General features: G+C 45.7%; 1 protein-coding gene across 6 annotated transcripts in view; it reads left to right on the forward strand.

The window, feature by feature from the left end:
- Tenm2 (teneurin transmembrane protein 2) overlaps positions 1 to 12848 on the forward strand; it is a 961804-nt gene that overhangs the window by 733308 nt on the left and 215648 nt on the right. The gene's annotated exons all lie outside the window — the stretch shown is intronic.

Consider the following 12848-nt stretch of genomic DNA (forward strand, 5'->3'; position numbering starts at 1 on the left):
CAGAGATGGGGTGAGAGCAGGGAGTCATCGTCTGTAAAAATGAAATCTGGGGGTAGAGGATCCCCCAAGTATTTCCTATGTGGGATAGTTGAGAGAGAGAGAGAGAGAGAGAGAGAGAGGAGAGAGAGAGAGAGAGAGAGAGAGAGAGAGGAGAGAGAGAGAGATTTTCCCTGTCTCCTGATATTTCTACTGTAAGAGACAGGAAGTACTCTAGGACTCTGAGCTGGAAGTTATCAAGCCCAGCTACTTTCAGAAAGCTTAGGCAAGATACTTAAACTCTGCCCATCCCTGTTGTGTTGAACTGAAAAAGAGATTTTACTGAGAAAGAAACATTGTAATATGCTCATATGCAAACATATTTTAAAGTTTGGGACATTCTACACTGATTTTTTTCAGTAGTTCCATTTTTCCCCTAATGTCTCACAACACCTTAGGTTTGATAAAACACGTGAAACTTTAAATTTTGTAGACATTATTTAGGGATGTGTCTGTACTGGTTAAAGTTCTTAAAGTAGAATTGATTTTCAAATAGTCAAGGACGAAATGGTACAAGTGAAGCCCATGGGCATGACTACTGATTACTGAACTTGGGGAGACATATCTAAGAACTCTGGCTCTAAGGGGACACTTTGTAACTGGATGGAGTGATTTAATCTCTCAAAGCCTCAGTTTTCTCATCTGTGAAGTGGGAATAATAGTTTACTACCTCAGGTTTTAAAAAATCATCAAATGGGAAGTATCTTAAAATCAGATAAGAACTGAGGGTCCTGCTTAAAGACTTTAGTAGGTTCTGTTTGTTACTATGACCATTGATTCTTAGCCTAGCATGCCAAAGGACCAACATAGGATAGATTCTTAAACACAAATTTTCCAAGCATTCTTTCCTTTAATATATATTTTCTATGTAAGCACGAAGAAAGAAATACAAGTAAGAAAATATAAGTTCAATACTAGCCTAATTTGTAGAAAGAGTCCCAGGCCAGCCTGGACTACATAACAAAAACCTTCCTAAAAATAAAATGTGTGTGTGTGTGTGTGTGTGTGTGTGTGTGTGTAGTGTTAGTATGTATATGTACATTAATGTGTGTATATGTGTGTATGAGTGTGTGTATGTATACATGTGCGTATGTGTGTGTGAGCGTGTGTATGTATATGTGTATACATGCAAATATATGTGTTGTGCACGTAGGTGTGAATCTATGCTTTCAGTTCTATAGCATTCTAACCCTTCTGTGGTCACAGGGACAAATGAGAAAATGGGGAAAGCCCTTACCAGCTGCAGCACTCAGAAAAAATGGGTGACCCAGCCCCGATGTTATGAACAAGGGAGAACTGTCCCCATTACCCATCTGACATGCAGTGGCATGGGTGGAGGACAGACGTTGCTGGACACCCATCAATGACTGAGCCAGGAGGAGGAGCTGGCCCTGGGGTCATAAGAGCTGTCCCTGCCCCTCACCAGCTGCAATACACAGGAAAGTGGCCCTTATACCTCACCTGGGCAGCACAATAGAGGCTGACCTTGATGTGCAGGTGTGGAGAGAGCAGATCCTGGAGGGTGAAAAGAGGAAAACTGGCTCAGCCCCTCACTCATTGCTGCAGGGGTGATTAGCTGGGGCAGTGCTGGAGAGGCTCCCCCTGGTGGTGAGGACAGGGGGAGAAATGGCGGTTTGACCAACCCTGCAGCTGCCCAGGCCCAGAGCCAGGGCCCATCCACCCGATCATCTGCCATCTGTGATCTTCCGGAGCACCATGAAGGGGGCCTGATCCGCAGACCCAAAATCTGCAGATCTCCACAGCACAGGGCAAACAGAATGGATGCCCAAGAGTCCTAAGGAGGGCCAGCACCGGTAGTATAGTAGAAACCAGAAGCCTGGAACCAGAACAATGACTGTTGGCAATAAACACTTGCAAGTAAGGATATAGGGACAAAGGGGTTACTGCGTGACTCACTGTGTCACACTGAAGCTTCCCGTGACGAGAGTTTTTAATTTTTTTCCCTCTCTTTTCTTGTTTTCTCTTAAATTTTGTTTTATTAGGGCAGGGTGGTGGGGGTGCAAGGGTAGATGGTGGATGCTTAGGGACAGGAAATGAATGGCATCAAAATACACATGTAAAGACACATAGTAACTAAAAAGAAAGTTAAAAAAATGGGGAAGGAAAATGAACTCTCAGGGTTCAACATGGTCACACCTCGCGATCTGGGTAAAGATGGCCAGCATTTGACCGATGGCTGCTAAGCCATGCATGCATCTGAAATACTGGGGCTACTGGATTGCTCCAGGAAAGCCCACTGGGGCGCCGAACTCTCAAACTGCTCCCCCAGGCACGCTGGCTCCGGCGATAAGCCAGTCTTATCCCCCTTCGATTTATTTAACTTTGAAAGCCAAAGTGTAAAATATTTGTGTTTACTAACACTCTCATTGTTTTGGCAGAGCCACATTTTACTTTAACTGTTGAAAATTTAGCATCTGAACTGAGATTGCACTGGGAGTGTAAAACACAAACCAGATTTTTGAACACTTTGTGCAAACACGAAGTAAATGCCTCATGCGGGATTTTTTATGTTCATGACATGTTGAACTGATAATATTTGGGTTATCTCGGGTTTAAAACACTACATTTATTTGTACTTATTTCAAGAGGTTAGTAAAATAATTTAACTTCGTGTGCATTATATTTATGTCGGGCAGTGCTGGCCTGGAAGCGGAATGCAAATGACCTTCTGGATAGAGAACCCCAGGAAGTATGGGTGTCTCTGAGGAGAGAGCTGACTTCCTTCAGTCGGGACAGTTGCTTCTGACAGCACCAGAGCAGAGCTTAGGGGACCAGAGGGGCTGGTAAGAAGGCTGTCTCAGGAACTAGTCCTTTCTAACTGGGGGACCTTGCTAGAGGGGCCCAGATTGAACAAAAAAAAAAAAAAAAAAAATCTGCCAGCAACCACAGACCTTGGATATACAGTCTGAGTGAGAAAACTTCTGTTCCTTTTGCAAAATTGGAAAAACAACAAGCCATCTTCAAATAGGCTTATGTGTTTACTCACAGTGGGGTTAAGTAGGAGACCCTTTTGGAAACCTCTACCTAAAGACAGTAAGGAATGACAGTGATACACAACTTCACGAATGGGCTCATTTTTCTTGACCTCCGAATATGCGTTTTGGAGTTCTGACCCAGGCTGGTATCCTCAGGCTGTAATAAAATACCTGAAGCAGACGACCTTATAAAAATGAGAAGCTTGTTTGAACTCGCCATTCTAAAGGTTCAAGGTCCAAACAGCATGGCTTGGGCTCTCTGATGGCCCTCTGCGCTGTGTCCCAGCAGGGATGTGTGTGTTTCTCTGTCTACATGGTTGCTCTTTTTCTTTGTGAGGCCACCGGGAACCAGTCATAGAGTGCTACCCTAGTGACCTGTCTTATTGAATCACTTTTCAAAGGAACCATCTCTAAACACATGGATTAAGTTTCCAGTCTGTTAATGCCGCTCACCTAAGACCTCGGGGATTAAACTCTTGAGCGAACTAGGGTTGAAGCCACACCACTGTTACTGGAGGAGATGTCAGTCCCACCTAGGGGGTATACTGGCCCCTGCTTGGCCTCAACTCGTCCAAGACTTATAACGGGAGCTTAGAACCTAGCTGTAAGGAGAGAGGGAGGGAGGCATAGAGCACACCGTACCCAGTGTCTTTCTGCCACACCATGATGCTCTGTAGATGCCAGAAACGTCACAGCATCCTGCAGCACCACTGCCTGTTGAGACAGATGTGTACCTTCAGCACAGAGGAGGCATGTGGCACTTGAGTGTCACATAAAACCCTTCAAATTAGCTCTATTAAATAAATTGTCACTAACTCAAAATAAATCCAATGTGTGTCATTTATCTAACTGCAGATGAAAATGCAGCCCCCCCTTTTAAAAAAAAATAAATGGGTACAGATAGTTTAGGCTCCAGAAACAATTCGTCCTGTCTTTTCTTCCCAGTGACCTTTGCTTTTTTTAGTTGCCTGTATTGCTATCAAGCAGATCACAGCGCAGGGGTCCCTTTTGCTCCCCCACTTCCTTTTCTGCAACCTAATCAGGCCCTGGGAGATAGAAGGTATTTCCCAACATGACGTTTCTCTCCATCAGAATCAAGTTTAAATGTTTCAGGTTGGCTATCTGAAGCCCACTTAACTAAAAGCCATTTAAGGGAAAGATTAAGCCCAATTTGCTAATGCAGGCTTTTTTTTTCCAATTCTGAGTTGGAAAAAAAAAAACTTGAGTTAGCCATGTCAAAAATTAAAAATTGAAAGGGACACTGGCAGCCTCCCTATGTGCCTAATTTGTCTTTGCTGAACAAATGACCAAACTGAAATAAGAATTACATATAGGATTTGTTCAACACCTTCAATTCTTCAGCTCCTTTCTCAGTTCTAAAAAAAAAAAAAAAAAAAAAAACAAAACAGAATCCACAGCCAAATTCACTTGTAGGAGGAAGCGCATCTGTGTTGACCACTGGGTCCTAAAGAAGGGGAAAAGGGAGAAGCAGGGATTTTAGCCTCTGGTTTGAAAGCCTTGCCGTGGACGCCATTCATCATAGAGCTTTGCTTATGAATGGAGGATCAGAAGGTGTCCTGCTGCCACTCTGTTGGATTAATGTTATTAACAGATTATTCATGGCAGGCCTTACATTGCAGAGGCTGCCTGTCTGTGGGCTTCAGAGTTCATGCCAGAAGACACTTGGGTACCACCTATTGGGGGGGAGTTGCCTGTGGATATCAGGGAGAAAAATGAACCCCAGCCTTCTCTGTCCTCTCACTCACTTCCACCAAAGGAAGAAACTTGCCCAGAGCTCAGCCGGCCATGGGCTGTCGCTAGCTCAGGCCTGACCCCCTGGCCACTCCTTGCGGGCGGCTGTTTCACTGGAGACTTCTGTCTCTTTGTTCCAGCTCACATTGCACATCTCCCAATCGATATGACATCTTATCTTCTAAAACATTCATATGTCTGCTTCCCGGGATTCCTGTGGCTGCCTGCCACGTCCACGTGCCACCGCCTTGCCTTGCCTTTGTAGTCAGTGGTCTCATGGATCTGTCTCCTCTTTTACAGGGCTGCTGGGTGCTAGTCTTGAGAGAGAGAGAGAGAGAGAGAGAGAGAGAGAGAGAGAGAGAGAGAGAGAGAGAGAGAGAGAGAGAGAGAGAGAGAAGAAAGAAAGAAAGAAAGAAAGAAAGAAAGAAAGAAAGAAAGAAAGAAAGGAACAAGTAGATCTTGTTTGGGTTCTCAACACTGAAGGACAAGCTGGGTGGGGACGAGTGTCTAGGTATATAGGCACAGATTGAGGCTTATGTTTTTTTGTCGCAAAAGCTCTTAAAAACCCAGACCATGATTTATTTGGTGAATAAAACCTCCAGATATTATCATTCTCTAAAGGTGTTTTGATCACACAGGCGCTTTCTTGAGGGAAGAAAGGCTTTTATTTTATTTCTTTCTGGGAGAAAAAAAAATAGCGTCAAGACCAGAGTGGTCTAGGTGGGAAATGGCACCCGTGCAGTGGATGGCTCTGGGCGTGTGTTTATCTGGACAAGGATGCATAGACTCCATGGGCAATGGGCTCCCTGACCGGCGTGGGCAACCAATAGATTCCAAACACCCTGCACAGGAGAAAAACAGTGGCTGTAAGCTTGCGTCCGTCTTGAGTATTGATTTTCTTGGTGCTGCTGGGGAGGGAGGGTGTCGTTAGAGGTCAGCTCAGCACACTGCGCACGCCACGCCCACGCTATCAGCGGAGGCCACCTGCCGAGCACCTGCCACAGGGGCTGGAGGGAGGAGAGTGGGGATGGCACTGACTCCATGACCCTGCACATCTGGAAGCTGCAGCGAGCTCTGTTTTCTGCCTCCAAACACAGGAATTGATTAATCTCATCCCACTTCCTCCTTGCCGTACTGTCCTGAGCCTGTCACAAGAATAGATTAATGTGCAGGTTCTCCTGCGTAGATTCTTCTCGTCTGGAAAACACACTGCTCCTTGGTCCCGGAGCTGCCTTACAGAACTGTCACCTTGTCCTCCGGGCAGATGTGCATAGAGAAACAGAATGCCTCCCTGTTTCAGAGAGGGACCAGAACTAGAAAGGTGACAGACACAATCCTTGCTGAGGATGCTTTAGGGCCAGCGTGGGAATAGGAACAGTGCCTGCAGGGACGGACTGGCAGTGGCTGTCTCCCCAAAGCCTCCTCTCACTCAAGTGGTCTTGCCAGGATTCTGGGATCACTTCTCCTTCTCTTCTTTCTTCTGTGTAAGTCCCCGGTCCTGAGCTTTGCCAGCATCTTGGAAGCCGCAAGTCGAAAGTTGGACAGAGGCAAATAAGTTTGCTGAGCATTCTCAAGAGCTAGGTGCACAAATCCCATTACCGGTAAAGGGATTTGTGGGCGTCACTTCCATGTGGCGCTTTGAAAATTTATTCCATTCAGTGTATTTCTACACTGTCTGGAAAAAAAAAATAAGCAAAACCATTTCACCAAGCAGTTAGGATTTTTAAAAAGGGATTTTAAAAAAAAACTCCTTTGAGATTTAAATTTTTTAATTCCTTTTTTTTAAAGTCTTAAGGCATTTTGGAGGATGTTATTCCTTGTGGTTTTATTTGCATCGCTTCTTTCCTGAAGAAGGTAGTTTGGCTGTGGCAGCATCCTAAAGGGTACTTACTGAGGCATTGCAGAGGCCCCTCCTCTCCGCACAAAGAGCAAGAAGTACTATGTTCAACCATACCCCAGAGGACGAGGAGCAGACTGGTCCAGGGAAAAGCCACCACCAGCAAATGTCAGCCAGCCAGGCAGCTGAAGTCACTCGTCCTTTATTTTCTATTGGCAGTGATGGATCTTTAGGTTAAATAGCACAATGGCCACTGACCACAGTGTTTTCATGGAGGGTGCATGCTGTATGTTGGAGGTAACCTGTCCCTGAGTAGACTCAGGCTGCATTCTCAGAAGGAGTTCTGGAACCTTCCTGCCCTGCTCTGTCTTGAAACAAATATTCCAAAAGAAAATCCAGAAGGCCGATATCCCAGAAGGTGGCCAGGAAGAATCTGGGAATGCAGGCGGCGCAGCAAGGGTGTTTGGAGCTCTGACTCTGAAATGACACACATCAAGGTGTGGGTCCCACAGTCCCCAGTTAGTAGTGGTGTGACCTCAGATGAGTCAACCTCTCTAAACTTCAGTGTTCCGTCAAATACAAATTACACATGTGCTCCATATGGAGATAGGATACCAAAAGGATACAGAAGGTTTTCCTCCCCTTCAAAAGACAGTCTTCACCACAAACCAGAGTACCTCCAAAGGTATCCACTACCCCAGCCTTACCCACCCTCCACATCCCGTTCCTGCTTGCTAGACTCTGGCTTAGACTGCTGTCCCCGCTACCCCACACGTCAATACAAACTGCTGTCTCATTTCCATTGTCTTTGTATGAACTTGCCCATCGTAACACCGTCCTTGACCGGTCCTCATTAAAGGTCAAAGAAGAAGAGAAAGACCTTTGCCTTTCACATCCCCTGCCCCTCTGGATACCTGGCCCTGTACTCTGTTTTTCACACGTGTGTTCAGTTCCTCTACGACCCACTAGAATGTAAGTTCCATGAAAGCAGGGATCTGTGTTGTGCCAACTGCTTTACTCCCAGGGTCAGGGACACAATTCGATGCACAGTGTGAGCTCCATAAATATTTGCCAAATGATAAATAATGAATAAATGCTGCCATTAAAGTAATTATCCCAGCCCCTGGCACGTTGTCAAAATAAATGTGAATCCTCATCATGGCTGAAGATGCTCATTTGCATGTGTTGATGTTCACGGCTCGCTGCTAAGGTGCCTCCACAGTGCCCGATAAGTCCAGGGCTAGCACCTGTGAGCATTGGCCCTGCTCATCCCTCTCTCAGCAGGTTCCATCCCTTCAGCACCTTGGGAATCTGCTGTTTCCCACAGGAGTCCTGGCATTGTGGGCTTAATTGCCTGGTGCAGAGCCAAGAACACCCAGCCCCGACACTTCCTATCTTCTTCCCATTTCTGAATGCACTGTAACATCAGCTCAAAGGCCCTGGGCATCTGCCTGTGTGCTGAGCCCCAAGACCCAGCAAGCTTGGCTCCTTCCTTCCCCTCCTGGGGCTCTGCTTGGCCTGCAGTCTTGCATTTTCAAAGGGAGAGTCCAATCTCCTCCCCGGGGTTATATATCGACAGGCCTGATCTTTAAAGATACCCCTTGCTCCTGGGGGCCTGCTCAGCAAACACAGAGCATCTGTGGCTTCCATGTTTGTCCTCTTTGACAAACAGGGGTTGAGCAGCTCTCGGTGAAGTATTGCTGACATATTGATTGACTCTCTTGTCGGGTTGATCCTCTGCCAGCCAATGAACACAGAAGGTTCTAAATGGCACCCAGCAGGGCCACACATACCCTAATTACTATTTCAGACAACCCCTTTCGGAAGCTGCCATTTTTCCGAGGCCTGGCATCTCCGTGTCCTTGTGCTGGCTGGAGAACCCTGTCACCTGGAACCAACCTGCTTTCTCTAGCCGAAGCTTGCCTTCTGCATATTTCTTTTGGAGCCCATCTGTCACTTAAACACAGGAACATCAATGAGCAACTATTAATCAGCCTGCAAGGAGGTCTGACTATTGTTCTGGCAAAAACCTGGGATCTGTGTGTGGTCTTTCTATGTGGCCTTAGGTTCTTTTCAACACTCAGGGAAGGTGCTCTCCAGTTAGCTACGGGATATGTCCAGGGTTTGGCTGCTGGCTGTGCTTTTAATGGCTGACTTCCCAGATGCCACCTGGATTCCAGGAGCTTCCCCTCAAAGTTCTTCCCCACCCCATCCTTGCTGACCCATGGAGCCCCATTGTTCCATCCCGGCGTCTCTCTGGAGTGGAGCCTGTCAAGTCATGATGAATTGTACGTTTCAGCTGTCAGTGGGGGTGGGTAATGTGGAGGAGAGGGTTTCCAGAACTCATTTCACTTCTGACCCAGACATGGTCTGAACCAGACCTTTCGGGATGAGCTGCTAGAGCATTCAGAGGAGGAGGAGGAACTGTCCCAGGACAGCCAGGGCATCTCCTCCAGTAAACTGTAAAGTGATGGGCATTTATGTGAAGTACTGAGGTGAAGAAGTAATAACTGTGGCTGGTCCAAGGTTTCTCACTGTCTAGTCTGGCTCTAGCAACAAGGAAAAAAAGATGAAGGTATTATATATTCAAATATTTTACTGTCTATGGAAACAGGCATAATGACTCTAAACTGGAGTTAATGTCCCGTCTGGATTTCATAAAGACTCCTGACCTGATACAGTTTAAGGAATTCACAGAGATCTGTTTTGTAAACATATCCTCTTTCTTTTTCTTCATAAGTGAATGTATCAGTCAGGGTAGACTAGGCCATGCTGCTGTAACAAAGAACCCCAAACGCTAGGTGGTTCTCTGCCATAACAGTTCATTACTTCCCTCACTCTGGCTTCTGACACTTGCCAACTATGGCTAGTCCTGCCCAATGGCCTTTTAACTCAGGATCTAGGATCCCTATGTCATGCAGGGTACCCTGCAAGTCACAAGGCCACATCTGAAATCAACAGCAAAAAGAAATAAAAAGTTCCTCCAGGTAGCAGTGATGCATACAGTGAACGGCCATGAATCAAAACACTTTACTGATTATGAATTCTGAGACAGAAGCAAGTTTGTCTGAGATGCCATTTTCCCATGGACTTTGTAGCCAGATCTCCATAAAGTATGAAAGAGGAACCATATCCCCCACAGAGTTCTGCTCTGATTCTAAGATTTCCCCCAAAGGTAAAAATTTATAGTCAATATACCCCTCATCTGTGAATGAGTATCACGATAGTACCTACCGGGAACTCCTTAAGATAATGTATATGATATGTTAGTGAGTGGACGTTGAGCTTAATGATTGACAGCAGGTATATGATATACTGAAGATCAAAATGGCCTTCTCTTTATACTCCAGTCCGTTTTGCTACCCATAATCTTCCATCCTGTTCTCTGTACCTCCACACTGGATTTCTGTTTTTTAAAAGCATATAATGTTCTACAGCCCAGGCTTCTAAGTATGCCCCCATGTGCTATTTTCTATCCTACTAAACATGGATGTGGTACCTATGTTTGAGACATTACCACCTCTTCGACAGAACTATGCATAACCTTCTTTGGCCCCTAAAGGCTGTCTTTATTCCGCCTGCGAAGGTGCTTTTACAAAAGAGAAAGGGAGAGGTAGATGGAACGATGCATCCTTAGCCCAAACCATAGCAGTGGTCAGTAGCAGGGTAAGTGGGAAAGCTTTTATTAGTCAGGAAACTCATTTACTTCACAGCTCTCCTGGGTCTCTAACCCGAGAACACTTCCCTCCGTGCCCACAGGCCAGATAGATGGTCTCATTTTATTCCTTGGGTAGCGAACAAGGAACAGCTGATCAGGAAACACCGACACATTAAAACAACAACAACAAAAGCCTACTCGGTTATCCTTCCCACCAAAATAAGAAAAGGTGGTTGTGTCCTCAGTGCAATTCCCTTGTCTACTTAGCATTCAGTTCCATGAAAGGGAATATGCCTGAACTTGAGTTCTACTTTTGAGCAGAGCTTCTGCTGGTGGACAGGTCCTGTCCTTGGAGATTTGGCTTTTCCCCTTTTCTTGTCTTTGTCTCATGTATTTTCCAACTTACTCCCGGAGTGGACTGAGTAGTGGCTCACACACTCTCACCCTCACCCCTTTGACCTCATGACATTTTTTGAATACTTTTGATAATGATGATGAGATGATGATGGTGATGGTGATGATGATGATGGTGATGATGATGATGGTGATGGTGATGATGATAATGGTGATGGTGATGATGATGATGGTGATGGTGATGATGATGGTGATGATGGTGGTGATGATGGTGATGATGGTGATGGTGATGATGGTGATGATGGTGATGGTGATGATGGTGATGGTGATGATGATAATGGTGATGGTGATGATGATGGTGATGATGGTGGTGATGATGGTGATGATGATGATGGTGGTGATGGTGATGATGGTGATGGTGGTACATCATGGGGACAATAACAATGATAAAGAGCTACAGTAAAAACAAAATGAATGTCAAGGATGCAGGAGGGAAGACATCCTTGAAAATAAAACACAGTGTCGTGAGTGTCCCTGTATGCTCTGTAAGATGACAGCCCTGTCTACTATTTCCCCAAAGCTGGTGGTGGCAATATACCCTGTCCCTTGGAGTGACAAGCCTGAGCAGTGTACGAGGGGAGCTATTCTGAGGAGTGATTGCATGTGGATAGGACACTGGGGAGGTTGTCATCACGGCCTGCCAGGGCCCCCTGTTTTCTCAAAGATACGAGCATCAAAGCTTTTTTAGGCTGGGGCCCTCGCTGCACCTAGAATACTTTGGTGGTGGCATCTGTCTCAGCACTCAGGGACCCTCCTCCAAAGAGCTACTTCTTTGGCGCAATAGCAGCTGGCCCCAGGCGAGCTCCACTAACCCAATGGTATTAGGCTTTTTTTTTTTTTTTTGAAAAATCATTTTAAAACAGCTAATTCCTTGGCTTCCTTCACCTGGTAATTACAAATCAGAAGCTATAGGTATCTTGAAGCAACCACGATTACTTCTCATTTCCTGACCTCTGTATGGTGAAAATATGTCATTATTTGAGGCAATAGACTCTGGTCTCTTCAAGTAAGTGACCTACATATAACGGATAAACTGTGGGAGAAAATTAGGTGTTACCTCAACAGAAAGAGTACAGTAAATGTCATTTATTCTTATTAGTATTTATCATCTGGGAAAGTTGCGACCGTGGGCCTTGCACCTCCTGGAAACGTAGAGCTGGAAAATGTGGTTTGGAGGTAGAGAAGCCTGTGAGGGAAAAAAAAGCAGACACATACTCTGCCAGGTACCTTGCCACCTTAATCTGTAGCCATCAATCTAAGCTGTATTGTGTGAAGATAGGATTTTAACCTTAATAGAATGCAGCCTGACTTTAAGTGGTGGTAGGCATGCAGAATTAATTGCTATGTGAACAATTTCCTAAGCATTGTTAATTGTGTTTCCCGTGGTTAATTGTTTCTCCCATCCCCACGTCAAACTCAGAACTTTGCTGTCAACAACCCTTTCTCTCCTACCGAGCTGTGAATGTGGCAACAGGCGTCAACCTGTGCCCATTGAAATGCCAGACAGACAGGGCACCGCTGTTGTCTGTGGGGGAAATAGGCAGGGGAATAGATTCCTTATTTATTTACAAATGAAGCATTCCTTAGATGAGGGCCTGGAAAGAGCACAGGTGTTCCCCTCCCCTCAGGAACAAGAGAGCCAGGATCTGTCAGGAGTGGGTGGTACGCTGAGTTTTCTAAGCTAACTGGGTCTCCGTACAAGCTAAGAAGCAAGACCGGAAGGCTCTCTGGAGGGTGAGGTGTACAAGGCAATTGACCTCTGAGAAAATGCTTGTCTCCTGAAAGCGAGTGCTTCTGGGTATCCCTTCTCTGTCTCATTCCATACTTGGGGAAAACGAATAACACTGTTTGCATTGCTTTTTTTTTTTTTCTGGAAAAGGCTCTGCCACTACTACAGGCACACACACACACACACACACACACATACACACACACCTTTAGACATTTTCACCATGTGCTAAAATATAAGCAGTTGTCAGGAAAAAGTTTGGCACAGTTACATAGGTGTGCTTCTCAGTGGACCAGTGCAATAGCGAATACCTCTGGCTGCCTTTTAGGACCAGTCAAACGGGAGCAGTGGAGCCTGGTTTTTGAACTTGGCTCACACTTTGAGTAGCTGGGAGAACCCCGCCTTTGTTGGTGCACCTGTCTAAAA

Source organism: Arvicola amphibius, chromosome 4 (genome assembly GCF_903992535.2).
Source record: "Arvicola amphibius chromosome 4, mArvAmp1.2, whole genome shotgun sequence".
NCBI lineage: Eukaryota > Metazoa > Chordata > Mammalia > Rodentia > Cricetidae > Arvicola > Arvicola amphibius.